This window comes from Symphalangus syndactylus, chromosome 5, assembly GCF_028878055.3.
Source record: "Symphalangus syndactylus isolate Jambi chromosome 5, NHGRI_mSymSyn1-v2.1_pri, whole genome shotgun sequence".
Lineage (NCBI taxonomy): Eukaryota > Metazoa > Chordata > Mammalia > Primates > Hylobatidae > Symphalangus > Symphalangus syndactylus.
Window position 1 is genome coordinate 12,813,907 of NC_072427.2, and position 15,456 is coordinate 12,829,362.

Consider the following 15,456-nt stretch of genomic DNA (forward strand, 5'->3'; position numbering starts at 1 on the left):
ACCTTAGCAGTTGATACAGTTTGGATATGTGTGCCTTCCAAACCCCATGTTGAAATGTGATCCACACTGTTGGAGGTACAGCCTAGTGGGAGGTGTTTGGGTCACACAGCGGCAGATCTCTCATGAGTGGCTTGGTGTCTTTCCCTCAGTAATGAGTGAGTTCCCACTCGGTTAGTTCACACGAGAGCTGGTCATTTAAAAGAGCATGACACTTCCCCATTCTCTCTTGCTCCCTCCCTCTCTCACCAGGCGATGCCTGTTCTCTTTTGCTTTCTGCCATGTTGGAAGTTTCCTGAGCCTCAAACTAGAAGTAGACACTGGCATCACACTTCCCTCTTTTCACACTATCCCTCTTTTCTTGATCAATTACCCAGTCTCATATTCCTTTATATCAATGCAAAATGGACTAATATAGCAGTCCAATCCTATTCTCAACCTTTTGGGTTAAGCATTACCCTTTATAAGTCTTTCTATTTAAAAATGCAAATGATACCAAGACTGGCAGCAAATCAAGACAATAGTGTTTTAATTAGTGCACACCTAGGTCCAGAAAACCTAAGTACATAAAATTATTAGATGCCTCAGGAGAGGCGTAGCAAATGCAGTCCAACAGAAGTAGCATGACATTATGAGTAATGCGTCATAAAAACGAGACAAGTGGTCATCATAATTTTATTCAGTGTTCTTACTATGCAAAATATAATTTACAAGTTTTAAGCTATGCATTTATATCCCTTTGATTCCCCACAGCCTCTCATACAGTGTCTTAAAGACGTAAAAGATTCAATACATGCTTATTCATTTAATATGTACCATTTTTAACTAACTACATCCTTGTCACTGATATATGTTCTAAATGTATATCACAAACAAAATGGTCTCTGCTTCAAGGGGCTTATGTCCTATATGGGCTTTCCAAACAATAAAATATATCATTAAAATTCGCTGTAGGTACAAGAGCAAAATACAAAAATCAGTGATATTTCTACACACTAAAACAAAAATAAAATTTTTAAAATTATTTACAATATTATCAAAAACAAGAAAATACTTAGGAATAAATTTAAGCAAAAAAGTATAAGACTTGTAATCTGAAAAATAAAAAACATTTTGAAGAAAAAAACTAAAGATACACGTACATGAAGAGAACTTTCTTGTTCACGAATCAGACAACTTAATATTGTTAAGATGGCAATAATCATCAAATTGATCTGCTGATTCAACATAATCCCTATAACAGATTACTTTTTTTCAGAAATTGACAAGCTGATCCTAAAATTCATTTGGGAATTCAAGAAATGAAAACAGCCAAAACAATCTAGAAAAAGAAAAACAAAGTTGAACAACTCATCCTTTGCTATTTCAAAATGCACTATAAAGCTATAATAATCAAGCCAGCATGGTGTTAGCATGAAGTAGATATACAAATGAATAGAACAGAAATGACAATCCAGAAATTCACCTTCACAATTACGGACAAAGGAGCTGCAGAGTGAGTTTTCCAAAGAAGATATACACATGGAAAATAAACACATGAAAAGATGCTTAACATCATTTGTCATTAAGGAAATGCAAATTAAAATGACCATGAGATACCACTTCACTCACTGGGAGGGCTAGACTAAAAAAGGCAGATAATAACAAGTGTTGGTGGAACTGTGGAGAAATTGGAACCCTCATACATTGCTGGTGGGAATGGAAAACAAGGAAGCCACCTTAGTAAGCAGTTTGCTGACTCCTCAAAAGGTTAAACATAGAATTACCATTTATGATCCACTACTCAGTATATATCCAAGAGAATTAAAAACATATGTCCACTCAAAAACTTATAAATGAATGTTCATAGTAGCGCTATTCATAATAGCTGATTGTGGAAACAGTCTACATGCTTATCACCTGATTAACAGATAAACAAAATAGTATATATCCACACAATGGAATATTCAGCCACAAAAAGGAATGAAGTTCTGATCCATGATACCACATGGATGAACCTTGGAAGCGTTATGCTATGTGAAAGAAGCCAGGCACAAAGAACCCCATATTGTTTGATTCCATTTATATAAAATGTCCAGAATAGGCAATTTCATAGAGACAGAAAATGTATTAGTGGTTGCCTGGGGCTGCAGGTGAGAAGGAAGAGGGAATGGGGAGGGGGTACACAGATCCTCTCAGGGGTGATTAAAAAGTTCTGAAATTAAATAGTAGTAATTCACCCGCAACTTTGTGCATATACTAAAAATCACCAAATAATACTTTTACAAGGTGAACTTTGTGGTATATGAATATGCAAAGGAATTTAGACAAACTATACAGTCTAAGGAAACAGTCCCCCAAAGATTGTTCTCACTTCAGACACTACCCACAAATTTGGGGGTCCCCAAGGCTGCCCTCACAGAGCAGCTGGCTACAAATTAGGGGGTTTCCTGTGATTATCCTCCAGTTTGATAATTCACTAGAATGACTCACACAACTGAAGAAAGCATTGTACTTATTGTTTTATTATAATAAATGAATACAAATTAGAACGAGCCAAAGGAAGAGAAGAAGCAGGGTGATATCTGGGAGACTTCTAAAGGTCCTCAGAAATGTGCTCTTTATACCTCCACTCCTCACAGAAAGGATTCATCTCAGACTCTAGGCAGGACCACGTCTTCAGCTGAGGACCAAGGGGCCCCAGATGTCATCAGAAAAGAGGAATGTAGAGGGCATGGCTCAGGGAGTCAACACGAAACCCACGACTGCAATGAATCCATTTGGAACCATTGCACGGCTCCAAAGGCATTGATGTTAATCTTTGTTCCGCCACAAATAAGCCATGTGAGGAACATCCTAGAACAATGGCTTACAGTAGACCCTTCCCAAGGACCGAACTTCTGAAGACAAACTTCAATTAGGAAATCAGAAGAACCCTGTTTTTATGCGATGCCAAAACAAGGATCATAAATTTAAAAAATATATATTAAATAAATGTTATAATAAAGTTGATTGATTGTTTCATTTATCCAATGTATACACCTTTGAACATCTCCTGACCATTTATTTATTCATCCGTATAACAGGTATTTATTGGCTGCATTTTAGTCTTTGGTGATACAGAAGTAAACAAGCCAAATAAGATGGTGCTCTAGGCCAGGCATGGTGGCTCACGCCTGTAATCCCAGCACTTTGGGAGGCCGAGGCGGGCGGATCACAAGGTCAGGAGATTGAGACCATCCTGGCTAACATGGTGAAATCTGGTATCTACTAAAAAATACAAAAAAATAGCCAGGCATGGTGGTGGGCGCCTGTAGTCCCAGCTACTTGTGAGGCTGAGGCAGGAGAATGGCGTGAACCCGGGAGGCGGAGCTTGCAGTAAGCTGGGATCGCGCCACTGCACTCCAGCCTGGGTGACAGAGCGAGACTCCATCGCAAAAAAAAAAAAAAAGATGGTGCTCTAAACTCAGAGGTCTTAGATCTTAGAGGGAACACAAGTAAAAAATACACAAATATACACCCACATAATATACATACATACATAAGAAAGATAATTCATACAGTGACAAGTGCACTAAAGAAAACGCGAGAGAGAAATGAGATTAAGAGTGTCTGGGAAGGGGAATTCTAATTCCAATATGTTAGATCAGAGAAAGGCTTGCTAAGGCAGTGACATTTGGATGACATTTTGCATGGAAAACAGCCAGTCAAAATCTGGAGGAAGAGTTCCCCCGCAGAGAAAACATCAAGTAGAAAGGGCCAGAAGTGAAAATATGCCAGGGATTGTGAGGCACAGAAAGAGGGATGGGATGGAAAGGACGGGCCAATTTACATGGCGCCTCAGAGGCCCCAGGGAGGAGTGTGGATTTAACTCTAAGTGCCATATGGTAGACCGTGTGGATGACACAGTCACACTCTCTGCCCTCCTGAGACTTCCAGGCTAAGCTATAGGACACAAACAGTAAACAGCCACAAAATCAAACACAGATCGAGACATGTTGCAGCGCAAAATCTCCAGCTCACCATGGGTCTCTAGAACCAGAAAACCTGATTTAACATGGGGGTAAGGAGGGCTTCTTGGAGGAAGTAACCTTCATGGAGAAATTCCAAGGGAAGTTATAGAAGCATAACTTGTTATATTAATCTATTATTTTAAAACATATGCATTAGTATTCACAGGATTCATTCACTTTAATTAAAATTTAAAAATAGTGACCCTAAAGAGGCTACTGATGAAAAAGAATGACAAATTTTCAGTCAAACAGAATACATCCCATCAGACATGAAAATTTTATTATCTTTGCAATGACAGATTGATTCACTATACAGGACTTCATAATATTTGAAATTAGGAACATGGCATTAAAGTTCACGACCTGATTACCATAATTACAGTTCATTTGATCTTGATTGCTTTTGTAGGGACTCCTGATTAAATCTGTCTGCCCTTGTAATTTCTAAAGCTTGTTTCTTGCAAAGGTAAGAATTTCTTAAGAAATAATTCAGCGTTTCCCTTTCAGCCCTTCCCCTCTTCCCAGACTATATTGTGACAGTTGGTTCCACTGTAAATATATATTTTAAAAACATAGAGTTTTATTAGTCCATTAGTACTTACGGTTAGAAAAGATTTCCAGGGACTCAAAACAACTGAGAAAAGACAAGCATTATTGATTCTATTTTATAGGCGAGGAGGTATAGGAACATCAAGGCAAAGTGAACTATCCCAAGTCACGTAACCAGGAAGGGGCAAAGCTGGGGCTGGGACACAGCTTTTTTTTTTTTTTTTTTTTTTTTTTGAGACAGAGTCTCACTCTGTCGCCCAAGCTAGAGTACAGTGGCATGATCTTGGCTCACCGCAACCTCCGCCTCCCAGGTTCAAGTGATTCTCCTGCCTCAGCCTCCCAAGTAGCTGGGATCACAGGTGCCTGCAAATTACCGGCTAATTTTTGTATTTTTAGTGAGACAGGGTTTCACCATGTTGGTCAGGCTGGTCTTGAACTCCTGACCTTGTGATCAGCCGCCTCGGCTTCCCAAAGTGCTGGGATTACAGGCAAGAGCCACCGTGCCCAGCCAGGTCTTCTTACTGTACTTTAATTTATTTTTTGAGATGGAGTCTCTCTCTGTCGTCCAAGCTGGAGTGCAATGGCACCATCTCAGCTCACTGCAACCTCTGCCTCCCAGGTTCAAGTGATTCTCCTGCCTCAGCCTCCTGAGTAGCTGGGACTACAGGCACACGTCACCACACCCAGATGATTTTTGTATTTTTAGTAGAGATGGGGTTTCACCATGTTGGCCAGGATGGTCTCGATCTCCTGACCTTGTGATCCACCCACCTCAGCCTCCCAAAGTGCTGGGATTACAGACATGAGCCACTACGCCCTACCCTTACTGTTATTTTCTATTCTTCAAGTTGTCAGATAGTTCTAAGATATTGGATCCACACAGGCAGAGTGTCATCCCCACATTGTTATTCACCAACAAGGAAATGCATGTGACAGTTTGCCTGCCTTGTTTTTTTGTTTGTTTTTGAGACAGGGTCTCACTCTGTCACCCAGGCTAGAGTGCATTGGAGCCATCTCAGCTCACTGCAGCCTCAAGTTCTGGCCTTAAGTGATCCTCCCACTTCAGCCTCCCTTGTAGCTGGGACTACATACAGGCCTGTGTCACCCATGCCTGGCTTATTATTATTATTATTATTATTGAGATAGAGTCTCACTCTGTTGCCCAGGCTGCAGTGCAGTGGCACGATCTTGGCTCACTGCAGCCTCAAACTTTGGGGCTCAAGCAATCCAAAGTGTTGGGATTACAGGTGTGAGCCACTGCATGCAGCCTCTCTTTGCTTCTTTAGTAAAAAACAGTGGAGAGGGTATAATGAAGCAGAGAACAGAAGGTAAGTTTATATTTAAAAGCAAACTTTCTTTTATCCAAACTCCCCTGACAACTTTCTGATTTCTTGGCTTATACTTTAGAACTAGGATCCTGGAAGCCAAATAACAAGCCAGTATCGACTCCCTGAGGCATGGGAAGTAGCTGGCAGGTAGAGGAAATTTGTTCCTCTACAGACCGCGAGCCCTGAAGAAGATTGCTAGATCTGGAACCCAGCCCTGGTCCAGCCAAGAGTGTGTGGGCTGAACAGGACACCGAGGAAGCCAAGGCTCCCAACATGGGAGTACTGACTGGTGGTTGTTATTGGAATGACTTGGCCATGGGAGGTAAAAGAGGCTGAGAACATAGGAATAAGCCCCAAAAAGGTAATAGTGAGCATTAATTGGCCACCAGAAACCCCCCCAACATGACTGGGGCCTCAAAAGAAGAAACTTGCCCCCAGACGAGACCATGAGATAAAAGCTCAGTTGTAGGGAGAGAGTTGAGCTGGTATGGGGAGAAACACAGTGATAGTTGTGTCTCAAGGATAAAGTGAGAGCTGTGGAATTATCCCAAAGGACCAAGCCCAACTCCTTATATCAACACAGACTTGAAAGAGAGGGAGAAAAGAAGAGGACCAATAGGTATTGTTTGAGGCTGAATTGCGTCTCTTCCAAAATTCATTTGTTGAAGTCCTAACCCCTAGTGCCTCAGGATGAGACTGTATTTTGAGATAGAATCCCTAAAAAGGTAATTAAGTTAAAATGAAATCATTAGGTTGGGCCCTCATCCAATATGACTAGCATCCTTATAAGGAGGGGTGATGAGGACACAGATGGATACCAAGGGAAGGCTATGTAAAGACATAGGGAGAAGGAGCCATCTACAAGCCAAGGAGAGAGGTCTCAGAAGAAATCCACTGCACTGTCCCTTTCAAACTTTCTTTTCTTTTCTATTATTATTACTTTTTTTTTTGACACAGAGTCTCATTCTGTCGCCCAGGCTGGAGTGTACTGGCGTGATCTTGGCTCACTGCAACCTCCGTTTCCCGGATTCAAGCAATTTTCCTGCCTCAGCCTCCTGAGTAGCTGGGATTACAGGTGCATGCCACCATGCCCAGCTAATTTTTGTATTTGGGGTAGAGAGAAGGTTTCACCATGCAGGCCAGGCTGGTCTCAAACTCCTGACCTCAGGTGATCTGCCCACCTCGGCCTCTCAAAGTCTTGGGATTACAGGTGTGAGCCACCGCACCCATCTGGTACTGACCCTTTCATCTTGGAATTCCAGCCCCCAGATATGTGAGAAAATAAATCTGTTGTTGAAGCCACTCAGGCTGTGGTACTCTGTTAGGGCTGCCCCAGCAAAAGAATTCATATTTTTCTTCTAAGCCCCACACTTCTCTGGGGTAGGGAGAGTGTTTTATAACATGCACCCAGCCCTAAGGGGATTGACTGAAAACGTGAAAGGAGTCAGAGGGTTTTCAGCAAATCTGTCTGTGGGGAGATAAGAGAGGAAGTTTCTGGGAAATGAGGGAGGAGGTGCCCTCTCCCTCTTCTATCCCTACAAATTGCTCAACAAGAACAGTAAAAGCAGCTCACAAACACAACACACAAAGGGCCACCCCACTCCTCGGAATGAACCATCTCTTTGGGATTTATGGAATAAAAGAAAGGTTGTTAAAGTCTTCACAAAAATCCTTGGCACAGATGGGAAAGAATCTAGAAGAAGAATATCAAGATTTGATGGGTAAATCTTTCCAACAGTTCCCCTTTTGACATTCTACTATTTCCTTTTCTTTCTTTCTATTCGTTTTGTATTCAGAGTCATAGCCACTGTGGTTTATGCAGTTCTCAACTTGCCTTGATTATACTTTAGATTTGAAAAAGGTATAGAAAATCATTCAAATGTGACATAGTAAATGAGATATGAAAAGAGGGTGAGTTACTCAAAGCTCTAAAGGGAAGCTAAGGCCCTTGGTGCTGCTGGGAACCAGGCTGCAGGGCATTGGAGCAGCACTGTGGTTAAAAGCACCCCCACTGGCACCACTTCGGGTCTGATAATTCCCTCCAGGTCTCCTGAAAGCCATCTTAAGCTGAGCACTCAGGTGGCAGAGGCGGAATGGAGCTTCCCCTCTGGGGAGGTGGGAGCCCTTCCTACGCCCTTGACCAGCTGATCTTAATCATGCCGCACCAGAGGAATCAGCAAGGCCATCAGTTGAAGATTTAATTATCTTTTCTTTACTCAAATCTTGTAATGAATGATTCCAGGAGGTTATTAATTTTTCATTCCAGAATGAGCACATGAAGGCGGCCTAGTAGGAGGTTCTGCTGCCTTTGAAAAATTCCGTTCATGCCTTGCATCTGTGCCATGAATGAACTGTACGTCCTCCTGGTTAAGGCGCTGAGTCGTACTGGACCTTACTGGCAATGGCTTAAGGCAAGGTCACACTTGCATGCACCAAAACATCTGTTAACCACAATCTTGCTAAACCCATACTGCCTTCACCAAAGGCCAGAGCACATTACACTATAGAACAGACTTTTCCAGCCAGAACCCCAGAGCCTCTTACATCTAACACCTCTCACTCGGTCCCCTCTGCTGCATTTCCCTGGCCTCTGATTTCGTTCAGGATTCATCTTCTTTCACTTGGACGATAAAGTTAGCCTTCATCTTTCTCTCCCAGCCCCTTCTTCTATACCCAACCATACCAAACTACCTGCAGTTGCTTGGACATACAATATCAGCATACCTCAGTGCCTTGTATGTTCTTTTTTTCTTTTGCCAAGAAAACCCTTCTGAACTTGTCCCACCTGGCTAACTTCTACTCCTTCAAAAAGCCACTCCAAGGGTCATGCCCTCTAGGAAAGCTCCCTACCTTCCCACAGACATGTCATCATTGCCTCCTCTGGACTGGATCCTTCCTTATACAGAATTATTCAAACAGAATTGAACACTTGTCAAAATATGTTACTCAATAACTGGGTTATATATGAATATTTAGCATATAGCAAATTGTAGTGACCCTGTTATTTCTCAATTTTCTTAATAACTATAGCATGAGACTGCCTTGGCATAGTGCCCAGTCAGACAGTATCCCCTTAGGCCCCTTAAATCATGAAAGAGGGACCTCTGCTCTATAGCCTGTTCTTCAGAAGGATCCACAGGTTACAAACACACCCAAAATCATATTTGTTACAAAATACACAGTTATCTTTGCCACTTGGATCTGGCACTCAGCATTTGCACAAACTCATAACCCTAAGATCCACTCACAAATGACTTACACCATTTGGGTTCAAGAAAAATGCTTTTTCACATCTCTTATTCCATGTCCTGGACAAAAAGGAACTGCTTATAAATGCTGTGAAACTTTTTGGGTTACATCATGCCTGAAGCTGGAGATGCACTGCTTTGGAGTATGGAGAAGATTTGACAGGCAGGAACACTTGTGTAAAGGGAAAGACAAAATAATTAACTTGTCTCATCTGTCTTGCCAGATACGAATGCAATGGGCTCTTGCGTGTATATGAGTTGTCATTTTCCAATAATGCCATGTCCAATTTTTTGCTTATTTTTGGTCTTGATGCTTTATTCCAGCAGCTTTTACAAATTAATGTAGTGTTCACAACAGTTGTACATGTTGGCTGAGCAACTTTTTGCAAAATACAACAATTGCTTATGCAAACATCACTAGCCCATCAAAACAACACCTACATATATGCAATAATTAAGATTAAGTTTAGTTGTATTGGATATTTTGTCAACTTTGAGTCAAATAAAAACATAGCTGTGCACATATTTCATCAAAATGATGGCATATTTGTCAAATTTGTTACTGTAATATATAACTTGTTGATAATCAGACATATGGATTGTGGGACTCTATTTTCTTGCCCCAAATGTTCAGGCCAACCCTGCACTTTGAGGCCCAGATATCAGCTACATCAACTTCTTCTTGTGAAGAAATATCAGGATCCTCAAGTTTGGACCATTCTTTCTTTATTGCCTTGAGGAAATGAATTTGTACATTATGACGCTGTTGACTGTCATAAGCTACAGAAGTTCCCTGATATTTTAGGAAAGATGCATTAGGCTTCTGGATTAATGTGATTATGAGCACGGTACATTTATACTATTACACCAGTAGTCGTAATTCTTTCCTGACAAGTTGGTTGTGACAACAGTTCACATATACCCCAGTTCTACATTTATAATTTTTGAGAGCGTTCAATTCTTTTTGCATCTCCTGTGTACAGCTCTCATTTGTTATTTTGCAATTATGATTTTGTGTAGCTGATTCAACTCCCAGAAGACAGGGACCAGGTCGTAGTCTTCTTACACGTGCAGAACCTGACGTGCATGACTGTGTTTAATAAAATTTCTTACTGTCTGTCTTTCTTGAGAAAAGAATGAAGACATTTGTTAGAGGAAAGTTCTTAATCTTTGAAAAGAGATTACAGCTAATCAAGGGCTCTTCAGCAATATAGGCTTTTTCCCAGTTTTTTATTTTCATTTTATGGTTGGTGTTCCACAAACACACATGAGTAATGGACACCTTAGCAGCAGCTACCTGCTCTGGAGAGTGACATCTGTTCCCTACTCTTGCATTTCTTTATCACATCAAGGTTTTATTTCTTACAGCATTTAGTTCACAATTATTTATTTAGCATCTACTAGGTGCTCTAAATTACCTTACTTATACATTTACTTGTATGTTCAGCCAACCTTTTTTTGTATGTTCAACCAACATACAAATAAACGTATAAATAAGATAATTTAGAGCACCCTAGTTGATGCTAAAATTTATATTTATTGGACTCAACTCCATGAAAGTAGAGACCTGTCTTACTCACATAAGACCTTCAGCACCTGGAAACAGCAGGTGTTAAATATACCTGTACTGAATGGATGAATGTGTAAATATGTATCTACAATCTCAACAACTGATTTTTGTGTGTGTGTGTATTTTTCCCCTATTCTTACTTCGGTCAAACAATACCAAAGAGTAATACCTATTGGTTTTAAAATAACAACAACTACCAAAAAAAAAATGTTTGGAAGGACTCTGAAATCAGCCCTTTCTTGATAGTAATTGATGGACTGGTATTTTCAGTTTTTCACCTCTCATTTCTCTCCTAAGCCACTCTTCTTTCTAATATAGACTGCACACTGATACGTGCTACTGCAGCAGGTGCTGTAACTGCTCTGGGTACGATACCGCAGGGCCCCTTTCTCCCAGCAAAATCTGTGTCCCACAGCCACGCATTCATTCTTCACAGTCAAGATGAGGATTTTTTTCAGTCGAATTTCACTTGCTCGGGATAAATCTCATAGGCTATTAAATCTGACTTGCTGATCCCTGCTAACAGAGCATTTGAAGAACCATCAAAGGGACACTGAAAGTGTCACAGGTATTACAGTAAGCCCTTGATAGTAGCTTTTAGTGTGTTGTATGACGGGGAATGTGGTCCAAAGATAAGAATAGGCAGACCTGGAGGAATCCAGCCCAATCGACTTAATTTCACACATGTACAGCCACTGACACGTCTGCAATAAGACTAGACAATGCCGTTGTTGGCAAGCTTGTTAGAACTTTTTTCAAATAACAAACTCTAATTAGTTTTTGGTGTGTCTTCGGTGCAACTAAGTAGATGAAAGAAAGAACAAATATGAGTTGATTCTGAAGGAGCTGTCTTCTTTAAAAAAGTGTATCCATGAAGCAGATGAATATCAGATCAAAACATGTATGAAAGAAGGATTCACAGTAATTTCGTACAAAAATAGTTGGAGGAGGAGGTAAGCAAAATAGTCCGAAAGCTGTTGTCAATCCCTTTCTCCTTTCTGTCTCACAACTAAAAGGAAAACTGTAAGTTTCTTATAAGCTCTCTATTAAACCAGAATGTATTTTTCATGCAAAATGTTAAACCTCCAGCTAATGCTTGGTGCATTTTTCCAACACAAGCAAGCCTGACTTAGGACAGTAAGCACTGAATAAAAATAGCTCTGTTAGGCTGGGTGCGGCGGCTCACGCCTGTAATCCCAGCACTTTGGGAGGCCGAGGCGGGCGGATCACGAGGTCAGGAGATTGAGACCATCCTGGCTAAAATGGTGAAATCCCATCTCTACTAAAAATACAAAAAAATTGGTGGAGCCAAGATGGCCAAATAGGAACAGCTCCGGTCTCCAGCTCCCAGCCCCAGCGACACAGAAGACGGGTGATTTCTGCATTTCTGCTTGAGGTACCGGTTTCATCTCACTAGGGAGTGCCTAACAGTGGGTGCAGGACAGTCGGTGAAGCGCACTGTGCGCGAGCCGAAGCAGGGCGAGGCATTGCCTCACTCGAGAAGCGCAAGGGGTCAGGGAGTTCCCTTTCCTAGTCAAAGAAAGGGGAAACAGATGGCACCTGGAATATCGGGTCAGTCCCATCCTAATACTGCGCTTTTCCAACGGGCCTCGAAAACGGCACACTAGGAGATTGTGTCCCGCACCTGGCTCAGAGGGTCCTATGCCCACGGAGTCTCGCTGATTGCTAGCACAGCAGTCTGAGATCACCCTGCAAGGCGGCAGCGAGGCTGCGGGAGGGGCGCCCGCCATTGCCCAGGCTTGCTTAGGTAAACAAAGCAGCCAGGAAGCTCGAACTGGGTGGAGCCCACCACAGCTCAAGGAGGCCTGCCTGCCTCTGTAGGCTCCACATCTGGGGGCAGGGCACAGACAAACAAAAACTCAGCAAGAACCTCCACAGACTTAAATGTCCCTGTCTGACTGAGAGCTTTGAAGAGAGTAGTGGTTCTCCCAGCACGCAGCTGGAGATCTGAGAATGGACAGACTGCCTCCTAAAGTGGGTCCCTCACCCCTGAGCAGCCTAACTGGGAGGCACCCCCCCAGTAGGGACACACTGACACCTCATTCAACTGGGTACTCCTCTGAGACAAAACTTTCACAGGAACTATCAGACAGCTGAATTTGTGGTCTCACGAAAATCCGCTGTTCTGCAGCCACCGCTGCTGACACCCAGCCAAACAGGGTCTGGAGTGGACCTCTAGTAAACTCCAACAGACCTGCAGCTGAGGGTCCTGTCTGGTAGAAGGAAAACTAACAAACAGAAAGGACATCCACACCAAAAACCCATCTGTACATCACCATCATCAAAGACAAAAAGTAGATAAAACCACAAAGATGGGGAAAAAACAGAGCAAAAAAACTGGAAACTCTAAAAAAAAGAGCACCTCTCCTCCTCCAAAGGAACGCAGTTCCTCACCAGCAACGGAACAAAGCTGGATGGAGGATGACTTTGATGAGTTGAGAGAAGAAGGCTTCAGACGATCAAACTACTCTGAGCTACGAGAGGAAATTCAAAACAATAGCAAAGAAGTTAAAAACTTTGAAAAAAAATTAGAAGAATGGATAACTAGAATAACCAATGGAGAGAAGGGCTTAAAGGAGCTGATGGAGCTGAAAGCCAAGTTTCGAGAACTACGCGAAGATTGCAGAAGCCTCAGTAGCAGATGCGATCAACTGGAAGAAAGGGTATCGCTGATGGAAGATGAAATGAATGAAATGAAGAGAGAAGGGAAGTTTAGAGAATAAAGAATAAAAAGAAATGAACAAAGCCTCCAAGAAATTTGGGACTATGTGAAAAGACCAAACCTACGTCTGATTGGTGTACCTGAAAATGATGGGGAGAATGGAACCAAGTTGGAAAACACTCTGCAAGATATTATCCAGGAGAACTTCCCCAATCTAGCAAGGCAGGCCAGCATTCAGATTCAGGAAATACAGAGAATGCCACAAAGATACTCCTCGCGAAGAGCAACTCCAAGACACATAATTGTCAGATTCACCAAAGTTGAAATGAAGGAAAAAATGTTAAGGGCAGCCAGAGAGAAAGGTCGGGTTACCCACAAAGGGAAGCCCATCAGACTAACAGCTGATCTCTCAGCAGAAACTCTACAAGCCAGAAGAGAGTGGGGGCCGATATTCAACATTTTTAAAGAAAAGAATTTTCAACCCAGATTTCCTATCCCGCCAAACTAAGCTTCATAAGTGAAGGAGAAATAAAATACTTTACAGACAAGCAAACGCTGAGTGATTTTGTCACCACCAGGCCTGCCCTAAAAGAGCTCCTGAAGGAAGCACTAAACATGGAAAGGAACAACCGGTACCAGCCACTGCAAAAACATGCCAAATTGTAAAGACCATCGAGGCTAGGAAGAAACTATAGCAACTAATGACAAAATAACCAACTAACATCATAATGACAGGATCAGATTCACACATAACAATATTAACGTTAAATGTAAATGGGCTAAATGCTCCAATCAAAAGACACAGACTGGCAAACTGGATAAGGAGTCAGGACCCATCAGTGTGCTGTATTCAGGAAACCCATCTCACGTGCAGAGACACACATAGACTCAAAATAAAGGGATGGAGGAAGATCTATCAAGCAACTGGAAAACAAAAAAAGGCAGGGGTTGCAATCCTAGTCTCTGATAAAATAGACTTTAAACCAACAAAGATCAAAAGAGACAAAGAAGGCCATTACATAATGGTAAAGGGATCAATTCAACAAGAAGAGCTAACTATCCTAAATATATATGCACCCAACACAGGAGCACCCAGATTCATAAAGCAAGTTCTCAGTGACCTACAAAGGGACTTAAACTCCCACACAATCATAATGGGAGATTTTAACACCCCACTGTCAGCATTAGACAGATCAACGAGACAGAAAGTTAACAAGGATATCCAGGAATTGAACTCAGCTCTACATAAAGTGGACCTAATAGACATCTACAGAACTCTCCACCCCAAGTCAACAGAATATGCATTTTTTTCAGCACCACACCACACCTATTCCAAAATTGACCACATAGTTGGAAGTAAAGCTCTCCTCAGCAAATGTAAAAGGACAGAAATTGTAACAAACTGTCTCTCAGACCACAGTGCAATCAAACTAGAACTCAGGATTAAGAAACTCACTCAAAACCGCTCAACTACATGGAAACTGAACAACCTGCTCCTGAATGACTATTGGGTACATAATGAAATGAAGGCAGAAATAAAGATGTTCTTTGAAACCAACGAGAACAAAGACACAACATACCAGAATCTCTGGGACACATTCAAAGCAGTGTGTAGAGGGAAATTTATAGCACTAAATGCCCACAAGAGAAAGCAGGAAAGATCCAAAATTGACACCCTAACATCACAATTAAAAGAACTAGAAAAGCAAGAGCAAACACATTCAAAAGCTAGCAGAAGGCTAGAAATAACTAAAATCAGAGCAGAACTGAAGGAAATAGAGACACAAAAAAACCCTTCAAAAAATTAATGAATCCAGGAGCTGGTTTTTTGAAAAGATCAACAAAATTGATGGACCGCTAGCAAGACTAATAAAGAAGAAAAGAGAGAAGAATCAAATAGATGCAATAAAAAACGAAAAAGGGGATATCACCACCGATCCCACAGAAATACAATCTACCATCAGAGAATACTACAAACACCTCTATGCAAATAAACTAGAAAATCTAGAAGAAATGGATAAATTCCTCGACAAATACACCCTCCCAAGACTAAACCAGGAAGAAGTTGAATCTCTGAATAGACCAATAA